The sequence below is a fragment of the Rattus norvegicus genome, chromosome 1, assembly GCF_036323735.1.
Source record: "Rattus norvegicus strain BN/NHsdMcwi chromosome 1, GRCr8, whole genome shotgun sequence".
In the NCBI taxonomy this organism is placed as follows: domain Eukaryota; kingdom Metazoa; phylum Chordata; class Mammalia; order Rodentia; family Muridae; genus Rattus; species Rattus norvegicus.
This window is the reverse complement of record NC_086019.1, coordinates 94,771,899-94,796,472: the sequence shown is the minus strand read 5'-3', so window position 1 is coordinate 94,796,472 and position 24,574 is coordinate 94,771,899. Positions and strand designations below refer to the sequence as shown.

At 46.1% G+C, this 24,574-nt stretch overlaps 1 long non-coding RNA gene and 1 pseudogene across 3 annotated transcripts; both read right to left on the bottom strand.

The window, feature by feature from the left end:
* Positions 1-8,317: 8,317 nt before the first annotated feature.
* Actg1-ps6 (actin, gamma 1, pseudogene 6) lies at positions 8,318-10,036 on the bottom strand (annotated as a pseudogene).
* Positions 10,037-20,378: 10,342 nt separating this feature from the next.
* LOC108349559 (uncharacterized) lies at positions 20,379-23,922 on the bottom strand. 3 transcript variants are annotated; one of them, XR_005493971.2, is made up of 3 exons: positions 23,510-23,718; positions 22,174-22,489; positions 20,379-21,063 (listed from the first exon to the last, which is right to left on the bottom strand). It is a non-coding gene; the product is annotated as an uncharacterized LOC108349559 (long non-coding RNA). The 3 variants fall into 3 exon arrangements; XR_005493975.2 differs by having other exon boundaries at positions 20,379-21,044; positions 23,510-23,717; XR_005493969.2 differs by lacking the exon at positions 20,379-21,063 and having other exon boundaries at positions 21,553-22,489; positions 23,510-23,922.
* Positions 23,923-24,574: the final 652 nt, after the last annotated feature.

The window sequence follows — 24,574 nt, the reverse complement described above, 5'->3', positions numbered from 1 at the left end:
AACGTAGTTTAGTGGGTTAAATGAGTGCCTAACAGTTACCAAGCCTTGCTTCTGAGCCTCGCACTGCTAACTGGGTGAGGTGGAGTGGACCTCAAGAATCAAAGGCAGGAGGGTCAGGAGTTCAAGGTCACCCTCAGCTACCTTGCAAATTTCAGGCCATCCACAAGACCCTGTCTCAAAACAAAACAACAGACCAGTAGTCTAAAAACTATGTCAAGGGCCTAGAGAGATGGCTCAGCTCTGGCTAAGAGCCCACACTTTTGAAAGGAACCCATGTTTGTTCCTTGGACCTACATCTGACAGCTCACAACTGCCTGCAGCCCCAGCTGCAGGGATCTCATGCCCTCTTCTGGCCTCCGCAATACACACATGCACGAAGTGGAGACTTATGGGTTCTTTGGAAAGCCAGTTGTGTTAAATGATGCTTCGCTGGGGCACACAGGTGAAAGGGTGCCTTGCTGAAGCGGAGACGTGAAGGACTGTTGTCCTGAGCAGACACGGGAGAGCGGGTGTTCTGATACAGCTAACACATGAAAGGACCTGGGATGAGGAGCATAACCGCGATTCCACAGACAGTGGGAGACGAGCACTGAGCTTTGCTTTGGTTTGCCCCGCCTCACTATTCTACGCTAAAGACATGCATGTCCCTGTTGAGCTCAACTTGTGGTGATGCTGTCATTGAGAGACGCTCTCCCAAGAACTGCTCCTGAGGTTCCTGCAGCAGCTCGCCTCAGGCTGGCTGGTGAGCCTGGTGGTTTCGTCAGGATTGAACTACAGCTGCCTGGCGTCTGCCTGCCCAGAGGACTGGTCTTCAGCTGCTGAGTCCTATTTGGTGTTTGCTACGGGATTGAGCTGCTGCCCAAGAGGATGGAGCTCAGCCCCGAAGAACCATTGCTGCACAGGTCCACTTCCCCCACATCCTAGTAACTTTCCTCTTCCACGACCTCTGCTGGGCGGTGGGCAAGAGGAGAGGTTGAACCCTAATAAAAGTAGGTTACAAAGGATGTATACCTACAGATGTACGTATAGATACATAAGTAGGACATAAAAATAAACCTTAAAAAAAATAAAAAGCCTTGCAGAGAACTAGAAACCATAAAAAGCAGAGGAAATGCAAAAGGAAAAAAAAAAAGCAATTCTAGAAACAAAAAGTACAATACCAAAATTAAAATTCAATGGATATATTTAACAGAAATGAAAGCTCTAAAAAAAAAAAAGGCTAGTCTAAAATTCTGTAGAGATAAAAATATGAAAGCTACACAGGATAAAAGAGCATGTCTAACTTTTTTTCTTCATAGCTCCAGAAGAAGGAGATACCTACAATATTCAAATAGATCATAGGTTGCGGCAAGACTGTAACGCTGTGACGCCAGGTATGGGCTCCCCCACCCTTACCCCCTACCCCTCCACTTGCCCCCTCCCCACATGAGCTCCTCACCAAGGGAGCCCCCTGAGGCCCCCCAAACAATGCAGGCTCTGACCATTGCTCCTGATTGACCAACGGAACTGTTTGAACAACAGACCGGGGTGCTGAAGACACCACACACTGGGGTTGCGGGACAGAGAGACCAGGTTAGAAGGAAGTCGGAAGCTTGCCCCGGCTGGCTTGCTTTCATCCAGCCAGAGAATGCTGCTGGGAGAGGAGGGGTCTCGCCCAGCTGAGGGTCTGGCATGCTGTACTGTAGACCTGACAGACAAAATGTGCCGGGGGGTGCAATGGTGGCACGAACGTTATGTGAGTAACCAACTTCTTTCTGATTAGATTTGGTACCCACTCCACCCGGGGGGGATGCACACTGTAAAACCTGTTCGAAATCAGGAGAGGTTCTAGGCTGTGGTAAGTCAGGCACTGTCGCTGTTTTGCAAAGTGGACTTTATGTGCCCCCCAAATTCCCTTCTAGATCACTATGTCTATGCCCACAAATTGAGGGTCAGAGTCGTAGTGGGCTATAGGTACTGAAGAGACTCATAACTGACCAAAGTGTTCAGAATGAGTCGACTGCTGAGTTTCCAGCCTATATCTATATGCTCTTACAGAGGACCTGGATTTTATTCCCAGAAACACAGTATGAACTACAATTGTCTGGTAACTCCAGTCCATCTGTAACATCAACTCCTTCTGCAGGCCTCCACAGGCATCAGGCACACACGTGCACATGCACTTTCACACACACACACACACACACACACACACCATGTGTACAAGTAAAAGAAATCTTTATTATTTTTCTTTGGGTTTCCTTTGAGGCAAGTTCTCTCTACATACCCCCAATGATGACTATCTGTTCTGGAATTCTCAGTGTAGACCAGGCTGGCCTTGAACTTACAGAGATCCTCCTGCCTCTGCCTTCAAGTACTGGGGTTAAGGTTGTGCACCACTATGCCCTGCCTAATTAAATCTTAAAAACTAAGATGTATAGAAGGTCTAGCTGGGAGGTCAGCAGGAGTGGGAGGAGGCAAGAGAATGGTTTGAATATCATCCAATAGGCACGTATGAAAATATCATGAGACCATTGTTTTATATTAACACACCTAATAAAGACTATTATTTTTTAATTATTTATGTTATGTGTGTGGGGACCTTGTCTGCGTGTATTTCTGTGCACATGTGTGTGCCCAGTGCCTGCAGAAGGGATAAAAAGGGCATTGGGGGGCTGGGGATTTAGCTCAGTGGTAGAGCGCTTACCTAGGAAGCGCAAGGCCCTGGGTTCGGTCCCCAGCTCCGAAAAAAAAGAACAACAACAAAAAAAAAGGGCATTGGATCCCCTGGAATAAGAGTTCGAGATAGTTGTGAGCAGCCATGCGGGGGCTGGGAATTGAACCCAGGTCCTTTGGAAGAATAGCTGGTGCTCTTAACCACTGAGCCATTTCTCCAGCCACTAACAAGTCATATTTTTACATGTATGTAATCTGTACATGGGCTAGGGCACTTGAATGCAGTATTTCCAGAGGTCAGAAGATTCCCCTAGAGCTGGATAGACAAGCAGTTGTGAGCCTTCTGACCTCCCAACACCGGTGCTAGGAACTGAACCCGGATCCCCTTGGAGAAAGGAAGTAGGCTTTTAACTGCTGAGCCAACTTTCCAGCCCTATAATAAAGGTTTTCTATAAACAGTGTAAGCTTGGCTGAATATTGGAAAACCAACTATGTAAATCAGCACATTATCAGCATAATGAGGGGGAATCATACGCTTACCTCAACAGATGCGAAAAAGAAAAGGCATCAGATGAATTCAACATCCACTTGGGATTAAAATTCCCAGCACATAGACTGGGCTTGGTTGATAGAGGGGCTCGCCCAGCATGTACAAAGTCCTAGGTTTGACTTCCAGCACCTCAGGAAACTGAGTAACAGCCTCGACCTTCAAGCCCAGTGGTCTGGAGATAGAAACAGGAGCATCGTTTTCTGGTTCCTGTTGAGGCATAGTGAGTTCGAGTCCAGCCCAGGATACTTGAGACCCTGCTTCAAAAATGATGTCAGTAAAGAGAGAACAGACGCGAACCTCCTAACTTGATGATTAGTGTTCCGAGAACTATAGCTTACACTCCTGTGCAGACACTGAGGCATTTAATGGCTCAATCCTAAGAGAGGATTCTTCTAAGAATTGAAGCGAGGTCTGCCGTGTCTGTTGATTTTATCCTGAACACTGTAAGGTCGCCATCAAGCAAGATGGTGAAGGCAGGGGGCTGGAGAGATGGCTCAGGGGTTAAGAGCACTGGCTGTGGGGTTGGGGATTTAGCCCAGTGGTAGAGCGCTTGCCTAGCAAGCACAAGGCCCTGGGTTCGGTCCCCAGCTCCGAAAAAAAGAAAAGAAAAAAAAAAAAAAAGAGCACTGGCTGCTCTTGAAGAAAAACCCAGGTTCAATTCCCAGCACCCACATGTCAGCTCACAACTGTCTGTAACTTCAATCCCAGGGGATCCTTTGCCCTATTCTGGCTCCCACACACGTGACTCACAAAATACCCACACACATAAAATAAAAAATAAAAACAGGCGAAAGTTATCAGCACCATTATTCAGAAGGGATAGGACTGGGGTTATAGAAGAACGTACAGTAGGCTCAGTAGACTAAACTTCTGAAAAATTCATAGCAGAACTTAGGTGGGTTAATGAATTTTAAAAATCAATATATAAAAATCAATTTTATTGCTATGTACCGGCCGCAAACCAAACAAAAACAAAGAAAAACAACCACTTATATGACTATAAATGGTCAAATACCTAGTTATAAATCTAATAAACTAGATGAAAAGCCCGCTCAAAGAAACTTTATTAAGAAAGACTTTTAAAATTAAAAACCCTAAATAAATAGTGTGATATATCATTGTATCGGGTTGATGTCAGTTTCAATCTACGTACTTGGTGGCTTTGTAATCCAAATGAAGATCTCTTTTCTTCTCTCTCTCTTTGGAACTTGTATTTTACACAGAAATATAACGTCGAGAGAAACAAAGATGGTTTTTTAGAAAGAGCAAGGCAAGAGGTCTCAGACTACCTGATATCAAGACCTTTTGGAGGGCTGGGAAGAGGGTTCTTTGGGCAAAAACCATGGCATGCAAGCATGAAGACCTGAGTTCAGATCCCCTGACCCATGTGAAGCCAGATGAGGTACTTGTGCATCATCAATCCCAGCTCTCCTCTGGAGGCATAGAAGACAGACACGGAAGAGTCCCTGAAGTCTGTAGACAAGAAAGCATGTCTCAGGGGCTGGGGAGCGTGCTCAGCCCATGCACTGCTCTTGTGGAAGACCAGCGTTCAAGTCCCAGAATCCACATCAGTGGCTCACAACCACGTGGACCACCGGCTCCCAGGGACCCGACATCTCTGGCCTCTGCAGGCACCCGCACTCTCACACACATACCCACACACAGATACGCAATTAACAATAAAATAATCTTTTTTTCTTTTTCTTTATTTTGGAGTTGGGGACCGAACCCAGGACCTTGTGCTTGCTAGACAAGCGCTCTACCACTGAGCTAAATCCCCAACCCCAAATAATCTTTTTTTTAAGTGCTGTCTTCAGCTAGAAAGCAAAGACTGACACCCAATGTTATCCTCTGACTTTCACATGCATGCCTAGGGCATTTACATGCATGAACATGCACGTATGTGTATCATACACAAACACACATAGTCATGAAAAGGAAAAAAAATCTACTGTAAAGCTATGGGAATTAACATGGTTGTTGGTCACCCTGAACAGAATAAAGTCTAGAAATATCTATCTATCTAATATTTAGCCACCTGAAAGATGGTCTTCTCAGTAAATACGTTTCTTAGGGTTTTGTGGCTGTGAAGAGACACCATAACCAAGGTAACTCACATAAGAAAACATTTAGCTGGGGCTGGCTTACAGGTTCAGAGGTTCAGTCCATCATTATCATGGCGGGAAACATGGCAGCATCCAAGCAGACATGGTGCTGGAGAAACCGAGAGTTCTACATCTTGATCCAAAGGCAGCAGCAGGAGACTGAGTCTTCTGCCTGCCTACACAGTGACACACTTCCTCTAACAAGGCCACACCTCCTAACAGTGCCACTTCCCATGGGCCAAGCATCTTCAAACCACCACAATAGCCTAACCTAATTTGGACGAATGGTTAAAAATGACTCTAGGGCTGGCAAAATGGCTCGACAGGTAGAGGTGCTTGCTACCAAATCTGAGGAGCTGGACCTGAGTCCAATCCCAGGACCCACACAGCGGAAGGGGAGAACCAACTTCTGCAAGATGTCCTCTGCCTCCACACACGTGCTGTGGCCTATGTGCATCTGAAACATATTGATTATAAGTAGATCGTATTCATGTCCCTAGACACAAAAAGAGAAGCAATTAAGGATGATGTAGAATATATTAAGAAAGAAAAACAGTTCTGAGTCAACCCCCCCACTACTGATTAGAATAAAGTGATAATCAATACATTGGCTAATTAACATTGGGAATTCACAGATAGGTGTACTGGTGCATGCCTTTAATCACAGTAGAAGGGGACCTCCGATTTGGAGATCAGCCTGGTCTACAAGGCAAGTTTCAGGACAGCTAGGGCTACACAGATCCTACCTCAGGGGAAAAAAGAAAGAAGAAAAAAAAGAAAAAAATTGAAATTTGCATTCATCAAGAGATTTCTAGGGGCTGGCGAGACAGCTCAGCAGGAAGAGTTACTGCTAGAGTCCTGACAACTAGAATCCAAACTTCAAGGCTCAAACAGTGAAAGAGAACTGACTCCAGTGGTTTTCTGACCTCCACATGTGTGCCGGGGCATGCACATTCCCATGAGCACTCACGTGCTTGCTAACAACCTGCCCCACAATAAATAAATACCTTTAAATAACCTAATAAATGTAATTTTAAAAATGACTTCTATGCTGGCCAAGATTATGTACATGGCTACAATCCCGGCAGAAACAGGATTGCTGTGCGTGTGAGGCCAGCCTGGGCTCCACAGAGAAACTGTGTCTCAAAACACACAGGGCCATGATTGACAGTTATTGGAGCTGGTGGCAAGTCTATGGGAATTCCACTTCTGGACGCTAGGCACATGCTCTACCACCACCGTCTTTCCCAGTCATTTTATTATTATTATTTATTGAGGCAAGGCATCACTATGTAGCACTTGTTAGTCTGGAACTTTCTATGTTGACCAAGTCGTGCTCACACTCAAAGATCCAAGTGCCTCTGTCTCCTGCATGCTAAGATTACAAGTGTGCACTGCCCTGCTTAACTTTATACATGGCTGGGAATCAATCCTAGGGCTTTGTGCACGCTAGATGCACACTATCAACTAAGCAGCCCCAAGACTTAATTTTTCCAGGCTGAAGAGATGGCTCGGCAGTTAAGAGCACACACCACTCTTACAGAGAATCTGAGCTCAGACCCCACATCCGGAGGCTTACGAACTACCTGTAACTCTGTTTCCCAGGATTCAACACTTTCTTCTAGACTCCTGGGACACATACTCATGCACATACAGTCACACACACACACACACACACACACACACACACACACACGACTGAAAATAATAAAAAAAAATCCTTTTTAATCCCAGTGTGTATTATTAAAAATGATGCACACAAAAAAGTATGAATTTCAATGATTTTTTAAAAGATGATTGACTGTTTCAATGAGAAACAGAACCACTCCCACTGTTCCTTTCACCCCTACAGATGACAAACTGTGTGATCTGATTACATCAGGTGTGATGAAGATGCAAAGACAGAACAGCCACAAAAGGCTGAATAAGTCAGTAGCTTAGCATATTTGTGTGCATATGTGCACTGGCAGAGGTATGTGCAAGTGTGTGCATGTGTGTGTATGTACACTCATGCACATGTGTATGAATGTGTGCATGTGTATGTGTGTACATGTGTGTATATGTGTGTTTTTACACTTGAACAGGTGTGTATATATGTGTGTGGATATGCACTCATGCACATGTGTGTATGTATAAGCTCACCCATGTGTGCCTGTGTGTGTGCATGTGCAAATGTATATATTATGTGCACTTTTATATGTGTGTGTCTGTGTGTCTGTGTATGTGTGCACTCACCCATGTGTATATGTGTGTGCATGTGTACATGTGTTATATGTGCATTCACCCATGTGTATACAAATGCACATGTGTATTTGTGTGTATGTGTATATGCACCCTCACATGTATATGTTTGTATGTATGTTTGTGCATGTATGCACATTTGTATTGTGTATGTATTGCACATATGTATATGTGTGTATAGGTGTGGGTACATGTATATACACATGTATATGCATGCATTGTGTATGTGTATAAATGTGTGCACATGCATAAATGTGTGCACATCCATATGTGTGTACATATGTATATGTGTGCATGTATGTATATGTGTGTGCATGTATGTGTATGTGTGCACATGCTCCCATGCATATGGAAGCAGAGGTTGATATCAGATGTCCCCATCTTTTTTTTTTTCACTTACTGCAGCACTTTTATTTTTCTTCACACAATGACGTGTTGCTGGGGCCTAATGTTCTCATTGAACAGTAGAAAACCAAAATTTGTCATTTCTTAAAGAATTGAGTACAAAAAACCTTATATAAATTAAAAGGATGGATACATTTACAGGTGTCAATGCAAACGTTCCCAACTCAAGGCAAGTAACAACCTATGGTGGTCAGGAGGGAAAAAACCAGAACGGAAACTGGGTCCTAAGGCTCGGACTTTCCCACCCTGTTAGACTGGCAAGAAAGAAGTGGTAACTGGTTCAGGAACCCTTGCCAGCCTCAGGAAATCCTGTAGTCTGCTGTTGGTTAACACCCTGCACAGATCACTACATGGTGCTCACAGAGATCCACTAGGCTGGGGACTTCTTTTCCATAGATCTCCTCAGCCACCACGTGACCAAGCCACATGAACTAAGGACTAAATCAAGATATGCACAAGGTATTAAACATATACCAAGGGAACAGTTAACTTGAATACAAGGTCAAAAATCAGCAACAAGTTCTATGATCCAGTGCTGATATCAGATACAAGCTTCAAGGACAAATTTCTTTTCAAAGGCTTATTCCGGTTTCATGAGGCTAGCATGAGCTGTGTACATTTGCCAGGGCAAATCGATACTTCAGAATCGGCTCACACAGCAGATGCCTGGCACATGCTCAGTCCATCTAGAAGCATTTGCGGTGGACGATGGAGGGGCCTGACTCGTCATACTCCTGCTTGCTGATCCACATCTGCTGGAAGGTGGACAGTGAGGCCAGGATGGAGCCGCCAATCCAGACTGAGTGCTTGCGCTCAGGGGGAGCAATGATCTTAATCTTCATTGTGCTGGGTGCCAGGGCTGTGATCTCCTTCTGCATCCTGTCAGCAATGCCTGGATACATGGTGCTACCACCAGACAGCACTGTGTTGGCATACAGGTCTTTGCTATGTCCACATCGCACTTCATGATGGAGTTGAAGGTGGTCTCGTGGATGCCACAGGACTCCATGCCCAGGAAGGAAGGCTGGAAGAGAGCCTCTGGACACCGGAAGCGCTCATTGCCGATGGTGATCACCTGACCATCAGGCAGCTCGTAACTCTTCTCCAAGGAGGAAGATAATGCAGCAGTAGCCATTTCTTGCTCAAAATCCAGGGCAACATAGCACAGGTTCTCCTTTATGTCACGAACAATTTCCCTCTCAGCAGTGGTGGTAAAGCTGTAGTCCGGTTCAGTCAGGATCTTCATGAGGTAGTCTGTCAGGTCCCAGCCAGCCAGGTCCAGACGCAAGATGGCGTGGGGAAGGGCGTAGCCCTTATAGATAGGCACTGTGTGTGTGACCCCGTCACCAGAGTCTATGAAAATGCCAGTGGTGTGCCCAGATGCATACAAGGAGAGCACCGCCTGAACGGCCACGTACATGGCCGGGGTATTGAAGGTTTCGTACATTATCTGCGTCATCTCTCGGTTAGCTTTAGGGTTCAGGGGGGCCTCGGTCAGAAGCACCGGGTGCTCCTCAGGGGCCACACGCAGCTCGTTGTAGGTGCGGTGCCAGATCTTCTCCACATCATCCCAGTTGGTGACAATGCCGTGCTCGATAGGGTACTTCAGGGTCAGGATACCCCTCTTGCTCTGGGCCTCATCACCCACGTACGAGTCTTTCTGGCCCATGCCCACCATGACGCCCTGGTGTCGGGGGCGCACAACGATGGAAGGAAACACGGCCCTGAGGGTGTCGTCCCCAGTAAAGCCAGCTTTGCACATGCCAGAGCCATTGTCAATGACGAGGGCGGCGATTTCTTCTTCCATTGTGATCGGCGGAGGAGCAGAAAGGAGCGCAGTGTAAGCCGGCGGCGGAGTGTGGGCCCTCCATCTTATTTTTTGAGGCAGTCTCTCACTGAACCTGGCACTTAGCCACTAAGCCACAGAGATCTGTCTGTCCCCACTTGCTCAGCACTAGAATTTCATGCATGCGCCCTATACCTGGCTTTTCTGTGGATGCTGGAGACCCAAACTCAGGTCCTCAGCCCTGCACAGGAAGCAGTTTACCAACTGGACCATCTCCCCAACCCCTGCCACCTTCAAAACCAGTTTGTCATTGTGCTTCTGCCCCATCTGTACTCTAGACAGATGAGTGCTATTGACAGCTACAGACCTGACATCCAGCCCAAATGCCCATTGCAGGACGAGGGCCATACAGTGACACAGTCACACAGCAGAGCACTGCACATAGTAAGTGGAACAGACAGCACTTTACCACAGCCTGGGTTTAACTCCGAACATAATGCTGAATGAAAGAAGAAACTAGGCCAGGAAGTGCTGGTGCACCCCTTTAATCCCAACACTCAGGAGGCACAGGCAGGCGGATCTCTGTGAGTTCAAGGCCAGCCTGGCCTACAGAGTGAGTTCTAGAATAGCCAGGGCTACACAGAGAATAAACCACCACCACTTCTGTTTTGGTTGTTTGGTTTAGTTTTTTGAGATGGGCTCTTATTGAATGGATCCCAGAAAGGCTTCGAACTCTTCAGGCCTTCAGCCTGAGGGTTGTTTGTGTCTTTGTATTTTGCCCCCAACCCCTGCCCCAGACAAATTGTATTAACTTGAAAGTGCAGCTTCATCCCCTATGGCTGTTCCTCCGTGAGCTGACCTCTCTGTTTTACATTGGTTCTGTCCTGGAAAGTAACCAGAGAGGAAACCCTTTCAGTCCTTGGGGCAGAATAAATTAAGGCTAAGATTTCATTTCTCAGTTCATTTGTGTTTAGAAAAGCGGTAGACTTAATTGGACCCACTTTCTCTCTCCATTTTCTACTGCTAGCAGTACAGACAGTGAGAGCCACCCTACACCAGACTGGGGCTGGCAGGGCCAGAGCGGGACCCCGACCACACCACTGACTCCTAGGAGCTCCTATCAGGTCTTCAACTGTTTGCCCTGCACCCGTCTCTTGTCCAAGTGGGGACATTTTCCAAGTCCCCTGGAGATGCCTGAAACTGGAATAGTATTAAACTCTGAAGTTTATTTAGTCTTTCTCTCCCTCCCCAACCCCACCCCTGTGTGTGTGTGTGTGTGTGTGTGTGTGTGTGTGTGTACACGGGTGTGTGCGGGCTTGAATGCTTCACAGTTCTTTGTTAAAGGCTCATAAGCTGAGTGTTTATTACCAATTTGTTATGGGTGGTCTGGATTCACAACTCTCTGAGATTTAGAATCCCCTAGGAGACACACCTTTGTGTCTGTGAGTGTGTCTGTGAGTGTGTCTGTGAGTGTGTCTGTGAGTGTGTCTGTGAGTGTGTCTGTGAGTGTGTCTGTGAGTGTGTCTCTGAGTGTGTCTGTGAGTGTGTCTGTGAGTGTGTCTGTGAGTGTGTCTGTGAGTGTGTCTGTCTGTGAGTGTGTCTGTGAGTGTGTCTGTGAGTGTGTCTGTGAGTGTGTCTGTGAGTGTGTCTGTGTGTCTGTCTGTGAGTGTGTCTGTGAGTGTGTCTGTGAGTGTGTCTGTGAGTGTGTCTGTGAGTGTATGGGGATACCTGGGAAGAGAGAACCTTAACTGAGGAATTACCTCCATCGGATTGGTCTCAGGCAAGTCCCTGAGGCGTAGTTTTGATTAATGATTGATGTGAGAAGGCCCAGCCCACTGTAGGCGGTGCCACCGTCAGGCAGCCGGTCTGTGAGAACAGAACAGAAAGCAACTTCCCTCCATGGTCCCCACCTCTTCTCCTACTTGAGTTTCTTCCGCCTGGACCTCCCTTAATGAAAGACTGTGATCTGGACGCATAAGCCAAATAAATCTTTCCCTCCCCAAGTTGCTTTTGGTCACGGTATTTATCTCAGCAACCGGATCAAAGTAGGACAAGCAAGAGGATTGTCCTCCCGGTCAGCAGCACCCACCAGCGGGTAGCCCACTAGAGAGAGATCCTAAGGAAGCAGCGTGTCCCTGTCGCCTCGCCCCCTCTTCTTTTCCCTGAGTAATCGCATCTGTTGTTGCTGCTGCCATTTGATTCCAGCTTCGTCAGCTTCCAACGCAGACTCGGTGGCGATGACTCTCCAGGGATCCAAGCCTTCAGTTCCGGACTAGGACGCCTAAAGCAGCTGGCTCCCGGGACCGAGTAGCCACCTGGGTCTTGCCTCTTTTGCGTGGGAATGGCTACTGTTGAATTAATCTCCGTTTAGAATATATTATATGCATAAATATATGTAAACACATTCTCTGGGTCCTGTTCTGTCTAAATACATTGTTTTAAAAATAATGTTGCGTTTTAAAAGTATCGAATATTTTCCTTTTAAAATGACACATGAACATCTTTGAGTAAGCTCTTTCCTTTTGTGTGGCTTGCTCCTGAGACTGACTTCATTGAAACAGTAGAGCGACAGGTGTGCACGTCTCTCGTCTTTGTTGTCTTTCTCTAAAACGCCCCCCACCCCCCAGCAGGGTCTTGCTCTCCTGAGCATCTCTGGGCTGTGGAAAGCACATCATCAGTGATGAAGGATTATCTCAGTATCTGTGTAACCATTATTCAGATATCACTGGGGGTTACACTCAATTTTGTCTTTAGTCTATGTCTGTCGTTCTCAGCCTTCCTAATGCCGAGACCCTTTAACACAACTCCTCGTGTTGTGATGTCCCTCCCTTCACAACATAAAATTATTCCATTGCTACTTCATAACTGTGATTTTGCTACTGTTATGGATTGTAATGTAAATATCTGGTGTGCAGGATATCTGATATGCGACCCCCTGAAGGCATCAGATCCGGTTACAGAGGGGGTCGCGACCCACAGGTTGAGAACGCCCGGCCTATGTGCTGTCAAAGCAACCACTACTTTGAATATCTGTGCACGAGGGAATTATTTATGTTTCTTTTGTGATCTCCTACCTTTTGCCCACTTTTATTTTGGGCTAGTGGGTTTTTTTTATTAATTTCACATCAATATATTAACATCTTCATTGTACTTAGGGTACTGATTATTTTTTCCTGTCTTGTTTTCCTAGTATTTATTAGTTTTATATTGTTAAGCGTGTTCTTTATGGAAGAGTCAACTCTTCCCACAGGCCAGTGCATCCGTCTTTTCCTTAGCGATTCATCCTCACACTCTGAAGTACGGAAACTCTTTCTGTACCCAGAGGTTATTAAATATTTATTTCATCTTCAGTGCTTTTATTGTGCAATATTCTACCCACATTTTACCCAAGTCCATCTGGAATTTATTTTCATTTATCATGTTAAGATGAAGCTCCAAATTGATACTGTTCTCCCAAATGCCTCAGACATAAATCCAACTGGCGTGACAGTGCATTCTTTTCTGCATCATATTATCAAGAATAGCTATTCCAACACTAAAACCGCACTTTAGGGTATATGAGCTTCATCTTGTTCTGGATGAGATCTTTTTGGTTTTTAAATTTATGTGGTTTTTTTTTTTTTTGGTTCTTTTTTTCAGAGCTGGGGACCGAACCCAGGGCCTTGCGCTTCCTAGGTAAGCGCTCTACCACTGAGCTAAATCCCCAGCCCCAATTTATGTGGTTTTATGATATGTGTATGACTGCCTCCCTCTATGTCTGTATACATATGTGCGCAATGCCCAAAGAGGCCGGCAGAGGGCATCAGTTACCTTGGAGCTAGAATTAGATAATTGTGAGCAGCCATATGGGTGCTGGGAGCAGAACCTTAGTCCTCTCCAAAAGCAAATAGTGCTCTTAACCAATTAACCATCTCTCCAGCCCCTTGATAAAGTCTTGGTGTATTGCCTATGCTGACCTCAAACTCCAGGTCTGGAGCAATCTTCTTGTCTCAGCCTCTTGAGCAAACAGAACTATAGGTTTGTGCTACCGTGTCTAGGTGAGTTTCCCGATTTTACTGTCTCACCACTTGTGTGTATGTGTGTGACACTGAGAGCCTGACTGGCTGGTGGTGAAAAAGTGAATGAATAGATGGATGGATGGATGGATGAACAGATGGAGGATAAGTAAATCAGCAAACAGACAACTATAGCATGTTATCCTTGATCTGGGTGATGATCATATTCATGGTAAGAAAGACAGTCTTGGGGCTGGAGAGATGGCTCAGCGGTTAAGAGCACCGACTGCTCTTCCAGAGGTCCTGAGTTCAATTCCCAGCAACCACATGGTGGCTCACAACCATCTGTAATGGGATCTGATGCCCTCTTCTGGTGTGTCTGAGGACAGCCACAGTGTACTCATATACACATAAAATTAAAAAATAAACTAAAAAAGAAAAACAAAAAACAAAAAGACAGTCTTCCCCTTTTTCTGTGAAGTCCACAGACAAAGATAAAACAGTTTTACTCACCCTGGGTCAGGTGGGCTTGAAGCTTCTGAAACACTGAAACACCAGGGGTGTAAACAACACCCATAAGCCAGTGAGATGGCTCAGAAGATTGAATCGTTTGCTCCAAAATTTAAATGCTAAAAAAAAAAATAGTAGCCATGTTCTTTTGTTCACTATCCTATTGTCTTAGTTAGGATTTTACTGCTGTGAAGAGACGCCAAGAACATGGCAACTCTTATAAAGGAAAATATTTAATTGGGGCCAGCTTTCAATTTTGGGTTCAGTCCATTATCATCATTGGCGGCATGGTGGCCTGCAGGCAGACATAACGCTAGAGCAGCTGAGAATTCTACATCTCGATCCAAAGGCAGCCACGAGGAGACTGCGGTTCCACCTTGACAGATCCTGAGCATTGGAGACCTCAAAGCCACCTACACAGTGACACACTTCTTCCAATAAGGCCACACCTCCTGACAGTGCCACTCCCTATGGCTAGACATATTCGAACACATGAGTTTATGGGAGCCAAACCTACTCAAACCACCACAACTGTGTTTCAAGAATTTGGGGCCTGGAGGTGTGGCTCAGTAATAGCCTAGCATGCACGGAACCCTAGCTTCTAGTCTGCGCAAGCAAGCACATTGCCAATTGAACTCTGCCCAGCCCCTCACCTGGGTTTTAAAAGTGAGGAAAGTCTTCAAGTGGAAGATATATGGAGGGATCAAGAGATGGATCCTCGGGGTTGGGGATTTAGCTCAGTGGTAGAGCGCTTGCCTAGCAAGCGCAAGGCCCTGGGTTCAGTCCCTAGCTCCGGAAAAAAAAAAAAGAAAGAAAGAAAGAAAGAAAGAAAAAGAGATGGATCCTCAGTTAAAAATACCTGTTATTATTGCAGAGGACCCAGATTCAGTTCCCAGCATATACAAGGTGATTCATAGCCTGCAACTACAGTTCCAGGAGATCTGATGCCCTTCCCTGACCTCCATGGGCACTATGCGCAGACACTTTGCATAGGCACACGTGCAGGCAAGACACTCTTCACAAAAATAATTTTAAAAATAATAACATTTTTCAATGGAAGCCACATGCAAAAGATATCATCAGAGACCAGTTACGAATTGTAGGAAGACATAGTAGAATGAGAACAGAGCTGGGAACTATAGTCATATAATTAGTAAACATTTATCAAAGCTCTGAGAATGGGGCTGGGGGCGTGGCTCGGTGATACAGTCCATAGTGAAGGGCTGACTGGTTATGGCTCCAGGGAGAATGCTTACTTATTATGTATAAGACCCTGGATTTGATCCCCAGCATAATTTTCTTAAAAAAAAAAAAAAAACCCAACTACGATGAAAAAATCATCTGAAGAGAATGTGTAGTATCAACAGAGAAAAAATGTCATGCCAGCAGCTCAATAAATATCTTTTTTGAGATAAGTTTTAGGGTTCACACTTGTAAACTCCAGGACTTGGGAGGCAGAGGCCAAAGAACTGCCTTGAGTCCCAGGAGAGCCTGGGCCCCGGTATGACAACTTGTGTATGTACATATACTGGCACCGTTTCATCACAGGCTGTGGCCATGCAGCCCTCTCAAAAAGGGATCTCATGAAGCTTCATCATGGGGGAGTTCATAGCTGTCCATCAGAAAGGAGCAGACCTGACACCATGTGAGCCCGAGGCTTCATCTGAAAAGACCACAAGCCCCTCTGCTTGGACTGGGGACATCTGCTTGGGGGAGGCCAGCTGCTCTGCAGGCTCTTCATGCCGGAGTGGCTGTGTGTAGTGGCTTTGGTCAACAGAGCTCTCAGGCAACAGCTAGTCACATGTATCAGGCAAGTGAGCAAGCCATCCAGAACCAGCCCAGTGCTGGCATTTGACGCCAAAGCAGGAAGAGACTGAAGACTTTACTGAGCCTTGGAGTGAGAATGGCAGGTGGGAAGAGTGGGGTAGTACAGACTTGTCATTCCTGGACTCTTGGAGCTAGAGGAAGGAGGATCAGAATTCTGTTAATTATCATGCTCAGTGTCCTAGTTAGGGTTTTACTGCTGTGAACAGACACCATGACCAAAGAATTTCTTATAAAGGACAACATTTAATTGGGCTGGCTTACAGGTTCAGAGATTCAATCTATTATCATCAAGGTGGAACGTGGCAGCATCCAGGCAGGCATGGTGCATGTTGGGAGTTCTACATCCTCATCTGAAAGCTGCTAGCAGAATACTGGCTTCCAGTAAGATAAGGGTCTTAAAGTCACACCCACAACGATACACCTATTCCAACAAGGCCACACCCACTCCAACAAGGCCACACCCACGCCAACAAGGCCACACCCACGCCAACAAGGCCACACCCACTCCAACAAGGCCACACCCACTCCAACAAGGCCACACCCACTCCAACAAGGCCACACCTCCAAATAGTACCACTCTTTGTGCGGAGTACATACAAACCATCACAGTTGGCTATGTATCAAGTTTGTAGCCAGCCTGGGTTACCTGTTATATTGTCTCAACCAGTCAATGAATCAATGAATCAACCAACCCAGTGGTTAAGAGAATTTACCCTCTTTCAGAAGCCCAGGGTTTGCTTCCCAGAGCCCACACGTTGGTCCCCAATCCCAAGATATTCGATGACCTCTTTTGGCCTCTGTGGAAACCAAATGCGCATGGTGTTGCAGACACATACAGGCGAACAAACTCATATACATAAAGTAAAAATAAATACGATCTTTTGAAGATAAAATAAAAACTTTTTTTAAATTAGAGGAAAATAAAAGAAGATTGTCAAGATGCTACTTTGGGGGATAAGTTGCACGGTTGCCATAGGTAACCACAGACTGGGATTGCAAACCTGACTTAATCCTGAAGGGAGCCCACAGAAGATGTAAATCTGTAAGTCGGGAACCTGATTTGGGAGAGCAGGTGTGGTCAGACCTCTAGTTCATTAGGGAAGGGTCCGGGGCCACCCTGGGCTGCATCCGCCTGAGACCTGCTCCTCAATACCTCTTACATGTCTCAGGCTACAGTTTATCTCTTAGCTGGGAAGCACAGAGTAATGAGGAAGTGGGCGGCCATAGTGATCGTGTGTGTGCGTGTGTGTGTGTGTGTGTGTGTGTGTGTGTGTGTGTGTGTGTGCACGTGCTTCAGCTTCTATTGGGTGACTTCCTCTCTGGCCTCTTGTGACATGTCTTCTCTTTGTTCCTCCAGCCTCAGTGGCAGCAATTTCCTGTGACTGTTCATTTCCGATTACTTCACCGGCTCCTACTCGGCCCAAAGGAAACGGTAATATTTCTCCCTTAATCGCCGAGGCTGGTGGAGCTGAGGAAGGTTAGAATGCGGAGGGACTTTCCTCATTGTCCTTGTCATCTGTCTGCCTCAAGGCAGAACATAAATCCTCCTTTACCAGAGACAATTTTTAATCAACTCAGAACCAGGCATCAGGGATCTGCTAAATTCTCTCCACGTATTTTTATCGCAGTCCCCAGTCTTCGGTTACCCTCTGTTTTGTCTCTGCTCTAAGATTTACCCTTCCTTGTCCAAAGAATAAAAGCCTCTTGCTGTGGTAGATTTCTCCGGACTTCTGGGGAAGTGCTCCGCAGGAATGTAAGTTTAATTAAATTTACCTGTCTCAGCCAGGTGCGGTGGTGCTGTCCTGTAAGCCCAGTGCTTGGGAGCTGCTGGCCAAAGGGTCAAGAGTTTGAGGCTATCCTCAGTTACAAAGGCCAGCCCGTGCTATATGAAACTCTGACTCAAAAATAAAACCAGACGGATGAGAAACATGGGTGGCGCCCATGTGAACAACAACGGGGGAGCTGAGCCTTGGTTAGCAACACAAAGGCAGGTGTGAGTTGAAGGGAGAGAGGGAGGCAGCGCTGTGAAGATCGGGGAGATGTGGGCTGTGGTCGTTGGCTTGGGTTTTGAGTTCAGATCCCCAGTGTCAGTATACAAAGCTGAGTGCTGTATGTGGGCCCTGTAGTCCCAGCACCAGAGAGACAGAGACAGGCAGAACAAACGGGCTCACTGGCCAACCATTCTACGCAAAACAGGGAACTCCCAGCTCAGTTAAAGACCCTACCTAAAAAAATTCGGTGAGGAGGGGATGGAGAGATGGCTCAGCAGTTAGAGGTAATGGCTACTTTCCTTGAGGATGTGTGTTCAATCCCCAGAACCCATGTGGTGGCTCATAATGGTCTGAAACTCCAGCTCTAGGGGATCCACTACCTTCTTCTGGTCTCTGAAGGCGCCAGACACAAACATATAGTTGAATGGAGAGAGAGAGAGAGAGAGAGAGAGAGAGAGAGAGAGAGAGAGAGAGAGATACAGAACAAGAGACAGAGACAGAGAGAGTGACAGAGAGACAGAGGAGAAAGAAAGAAAGAAAGAAAGGAAGAAAGAAAGGAAGGAAGGAAGGAAGGAAGGGGAAAGAACACGCCTGCTCCTAGGCATGGTGTAGAGAAGGTTTAATGTAGATATGAGGGAGAGCACAGCCAGAGGCAGGGACATCTGAAAGACCACAGAGTGGTCATGACCCTGAACCAGGCCATGTGTGGGGTTGGGGGGAAGACAGGGGAACCAGATGCAGCACCCAGGAGGTCTGGAGGGCGAGTGAAGGAGGGAGGGGGGAGAGAGGGGTGATAACTAGAATGGCTGGATTATATAGGGAAGGGAAGCTTAACCCCTGGGCTGGAGAAGTTTAGGGTAGGGGACAGGATAGGGTGTGCCAGCCATACCCTGTAACAGATAGGGACTGAGGGATGGGAGAACCAGGCGGCCAGGGCGGCCGGGGCGGCCAGGGCTGCTTTGATTTGTTAAATATGCACCTGAGGCTTTTGTCTCAGGGTTTGAGATTTAACATCCAAACCTTTTGTTGATTGTCCATAAATGATTCCAACATCCCCATGACTACTTCCGGCTGACAATGTGGCATTGTAGGGGGCCCAAAAACTGGAATACTGGCCAAGTCCGAAAAGAGGAGGCTGTTTTACCTGCTGTACAGGCCCTGCAAGACCTTCAAGGGCTAAGGAAGTGATAGAGACTTGCTGGCCGCCTGCAGGATCACCCTAGGCTCCTCTGTGGGAATTTGGATTTCACTGAGGGCCGAGGGCAGGTTCAGTCTTCAGCTGCCAGGCTCCGAAGATCCAACAGACATTCCTGGGAGGAGGAACTTGGGGGATCTGTCTACTTGTCTGGGCAGAGGGGCCATCAACCCCCAGTGTCCTTGTCCACAGTTTGCCAGGGTCCTGGCAGTGGGCAAGGTGAGGGCTGTTCTTCACCCAATGGCCAGCTTTGCTGTTAAAGGTAGTTCAAGGTGGAATTCTTCCATGCCCCGCCATCTCCTTTGGAGAAGATTAGGGGTGCTGCCAGGAGCTGGCATGTATGTCTTTTCTATCTTTTCCTGCTCCCCCTTCCTTTATCATCTTAAATGCTCTGTTCCACAGATCTCTGAAAAGTTTTGAGACCCTTATCTGTTACATATATCTAAACTAAACAAACCGATAATTACTTGTTTTAGGCTTAGCTTTAAAAACATACACAGGAGACTAAACAAAGCTTACTCTTGTAATTAATTAATTAATTACATGACTACATGTATGGTTGTAAATACATTAAAGAATTGGATCAATTGTTAACTTGTTGTAATTACCTTTAACAGTTTACAATAAGGTAGTAGCCTTTTATAAGATTAGATTCTATCCTTGTTTTGTTTCATCTTAAAAAGTAGCAATCTTTGAAACTCTTTTGCATCAAAATAAAAACTATCCTAGCGTATCATCATAGAATATCATGGTTTTTAAAATAACTTAGTGTATCCAAACATATAAAGCTTAACAAATCCAGCAATGACGAAGATGTTAGAAAAATATTACTGTGGACCTGAGTGGACCTTAGGAATTTATAAGTCTTATCTATCAAACATATGCTGTAACTTATCTGAATTTTCTAGAAGCCTGGTATTGAACAGTTAGCAGAGACAGAAGTAGTTAGACATACTTCCTAAGTCAGCTTTTGTTAATCTAAGTAGACTTTTATAACCCTAAATTTTTATCCTCTTACAAAGATCCATACCAATTCCAAATAATTTGGAGATTTACTGTTGTTTCCTTAGCCTAAAAGAGATACAACGATAAATGAATGACTCAGCAGGACTGAGAAGTTTTCTAATTGTTGCTTTATGCCACATGGTCATGTTTGGGTTGGTTTTGTGCAGTCTACATTCAGATGCCAAGTCTATGCCCAAGGATCGGGTAGTAGTCGGGACGTGGGCATTGTTTTGATCAATGCATTATAAAGAATGCTCCCTGATGATCTCTGATTGGGTAATAAAAGACTAGAGCCTGCGTGCGACTGGGCAGGAAAGAAAAGAAGGTAGGACTTGAGATGGAGTAGGGGGGTCTCAGGTAGAGACCATGAGGAGAAGGGAAAAGAAAGAGGAAGAAGAGGGTCTTCCTGAGACCTGAGCGTGTGGCCAAGAAAAGCCCACCCTGAGGACTCACATGCAGCAGATCTACCCAGGCGAGACTCAGACAAGTAACACGGGGCTTATGGCTGGGATGCAGGTTAGAAACTCTCAGAACCTGCCGGGCACAGAGCCAAGAGCTTGCAAATAAAACATCAGGTTCCTGAGTCATGTATTTGGGAGTTATTTGGTCTAGGGTGGGGTAGAATCCTTGCCCCCGTAATAATACTTTGACATGGTCATCTTGAGGTAGCGAAGTCTCATTGGCATGTACTCTTTCACCTCAGTAAAGATGGCTGCCAGTCCCACGGTTGCTTCCATCCTGACGAGGACGTTACCAAGACGGAGGAGAGCCACAGGTTGCTGTTTAAAACATGTTTTACTATTAGACCGAAATTTCAAAGAAGAGTAGAATTAAAGTTACATCTACAGTATACACTAAGTCAGAGTTGAATCACATATATGGCACGTTAGAGCAAATTAAAATCACCCATGCATAGGTTTTAACTATAAGGCTTTTGTGTTTTGAGCCAAATTTCGTTACAGATTTTTACAAATTCTTTAACCACACCAAGTGAATTAAGAAGCCCTGAGATAAAGACTACTTATATGACAGAAGATTTCTCCAGCGCGGAGCACAGAGAAGTCATAGAGAGAAAGGATTTAAGAATAGGAAGAGACTTAGGAATCATCTGCCTGTGCAGTGGCACAAGTTGTCGTGATCTGTAATTACATGGAGCTTGAGTGTGCCACCTCTGGCCATCGAGCTATACGGACAGGGGCCAAGCCACTATAGCAAGACAGTGAGGCTTTAGGAAAATCTGAGTCCCAGTGTCACAGTCCGAGAATCACTGAAGGAGGACCCCAGATGCAAAGACAAAGAGCATTTATTCCGCAGAAACAACCAGCATGTGAGGGTCAACCATTTTCCAAAATGGAGACCCCAGATAAAGGCATGCAGACCTTCTTATAAGGAACCAGGGGAACTCTCTAAGAGGATTGGGTAATCTCTAATGTGATTGGCAGGAGCCAAATCAGTGACATTAGTATAACTTTGATTGGCTACAACGTTAGTTCTTGTATATTTAGAGAGTGGGTTAGCTCATCTAAAATTTCACTGGTGGGCACTGGGGAGGTCACAGGGGTCAGCTTCCGATTGACTTGTGCCAGGTGGTCAGTGGTCTGCATTCCGATGTCATGAACATTTAACCACAGGATGACATAGGACTGCCCAGCACAGATGGCCCGTCCTGGGATAAGATATTTTCCCATCTTGTGGTTATCCCCAGGCTGTTCTTTGGGAGGTGTTTTATGACCTTGTTTTTGGATTTTTATGGTCTGTTCCTGGAGGGGATGCCTTATGGCCTTCTTTTCAAAATCAGGCCTGATACTTAAATAGTGACAAATGGGGTTTACATTGTCCTTTCACCAGAGTCTAAGGAGAAAAGGAGGACAGGGAAGGTTTGTGGGCATACATTTTTTTGCAACTTACTTTTAATAAGGGTTCGCCCTCTCCTCTAGCCCATCACCCAGCAGAGGCAGTGGAGGAGAAAAGTTACTAGGAAAGGAGGGAAGGGGGACTTGTACAGGAATATTTTTGGGGGGTGAAATCGATCTTCTTGGGCAGCAGCTCAGTCCTGTAGCAAACACCAAATAGGAGTCAGCAGATGCAGACCAGTCCTCTAGGCAGGCAGACACCAGGCAGCTCAAGTTTAATGCTGAAGAAACTACCAGGCAGGAACCTTGAGAGCATTTCTTGGGTGAGCTTCTCTCAATGGTGGCGTCATCATGAGTTGAGCTCGACGATGCTATGTAAGGTGAACCAACAAATATCTGTCTTTAGCGAAGAATAGCGAGGTGGAGCAAACCAAACCGAAGCTCGGTGCCCCTCTCCCACCATCTGTGGGGGTCATGGTTATACTCCCTCATCAAGAGTCCCTTCACATGTCTGCGCTAGCAAACATTCTTTCTCCTGTGTCTGCTTCAGGGAATTCATGCATTTGCTTTAGCGAGACATCCTTTCACCTGTGTGCCCCAGCAAAACATTATTTGACATAACTAACTTTCCAAAGAATTTAGAAGTTTCCGCTTCACGGATTCAGCAGCTCTCAGACAGAGACCAGTGTAGCCGTAGAAGAAGGAACTCCACCCGAGGGACCTTCCAATTGTAGAAGCCACAAGGACATAGAGAAGCGGCAGGACTTCCAGGAGGGAGCTGAGAGACAGGAAGGAAGATCACAAAGTCTCTGAAGGACTTAGGGAAGCCTAGGAGCTTGGTAGGCAGCTCCTAGAGGGAGGCAAGGAAACTTACAATGTCTGGACCCAGGAGAGCACAAGGAAAGACACTGGCAGGTGGCTCTGAGGGAGGCAGGCAAGGGAAGGGTCACAGACCCGGGAGTTATAGAGAAGCTGTGGGACTTACTGAGTAAGGGTTGGGGATTTAGCTCAGTGGTAGAGCGTTTGCCTAGCAAGCGCAAGGCCCTGGGTTCGGCCCCCAGCTCCGAAAAAAAGAAAAAAGAAAAAAGAAAAAAGGGACTTACTGAGTAGCTCCTAGGGGGGCGGGAGGCGGTGAGGAAGTTCCAGGAAGGAGCTGAGAGAGAAGAGTTATGAGGAAGCAGAACGGGTGTTATGCTAGCAAGAATTTCAATCTGGAAGTGTCCCCAAGCAGACTGGGGGACTTGTCAGAGAGAAATGTCCCAAACCACAGAGGAGACACATCCCTTTCCATGTAATGGGTGCCCAGTAGGGAGAGATGAAGCTTCCTGGGGCAACAGTGTGGGTTTTGTAGTAAAAATAGACAAAGCAGGGAGCTCTGTAGTGATGCTTACCCAATAGAAGGGAAGAGACAAGTGTCACAGCAGGTAGAGGAGAAAACAGCTGAAGTTCAAGTAGAACCGCCCTTGTGGTAGAGCCTGAAGGGCATGGTCGTGGGGAGATGCCCACATGCTGGGTGCCCCAGAAGGGCAGAGTAGAGAGATGCTTATGTTTTACATCTGGATCCCCAGGCATCAGGAAAGGAATGTGATCCTGGTTGAGTGTCAGAGATCTCAGCCCGTCCTCTAGTGACACACTTCCTCCACAAGGCCACACCTCCTAATAGCACAAGTCCTTATGAGCCCATGGGGGCCAATGGACACCACCAAGCTCCTCAGCCATTTGTGCCAGGGTTTGAGGCTTACCAGTTTTGATGGTTTGCATATGCTTGGTCCCATGAGTGGCACTATTAGAAGGTGTGGCCTTGTTGGAGGAAGTGTGTCACTGTGGGGGTGGGCTTGGAGACCCTCCTCCTAGCTGCCTGGGGATGCTCAGTCTGTTTTGGATGTAGAACGCAGCTCCTCCTGCACCATGCCTACCTGCTGATGCTGCCAGCCTCCCTCCTTGATGATAATGGACTGAACCTCTGAACCTGTAAGTCAGCCCCAATTAAATGTTGTCCTTTATAAAACTTACATTGGTCATGGTGTCTGTCCACAGCAATAAGACCCTAACTAAGACACCAGTGGCACATAGACGCATATGCAGGGAAAACACCCACACAGGGAAAATCAGTAAATACATAAAATCTTAAAAATATTAAAAAAAAATAAGGTAAAGAAGTGACTGAGGAACCACCTGATGTTGACACATGTCCACCATACATGTATACTAGGTGTACACACAAACACGCACACACAAACACACATGCACACACATACACACACACAAACACACATACACAAACACACACACAGAAAAACACACACAAACACACACACACACACACAGACTGCTGAGTGTTCATAATAGTAAATGTCTATCACAAAAAACCCCAAGCTGGGGTTATATGAAGAAGATGAGGTTAGGCCAAAAAGCAAACAGAAGCAATGGGGGACAGAGAGGCTACAGTGGGCTTT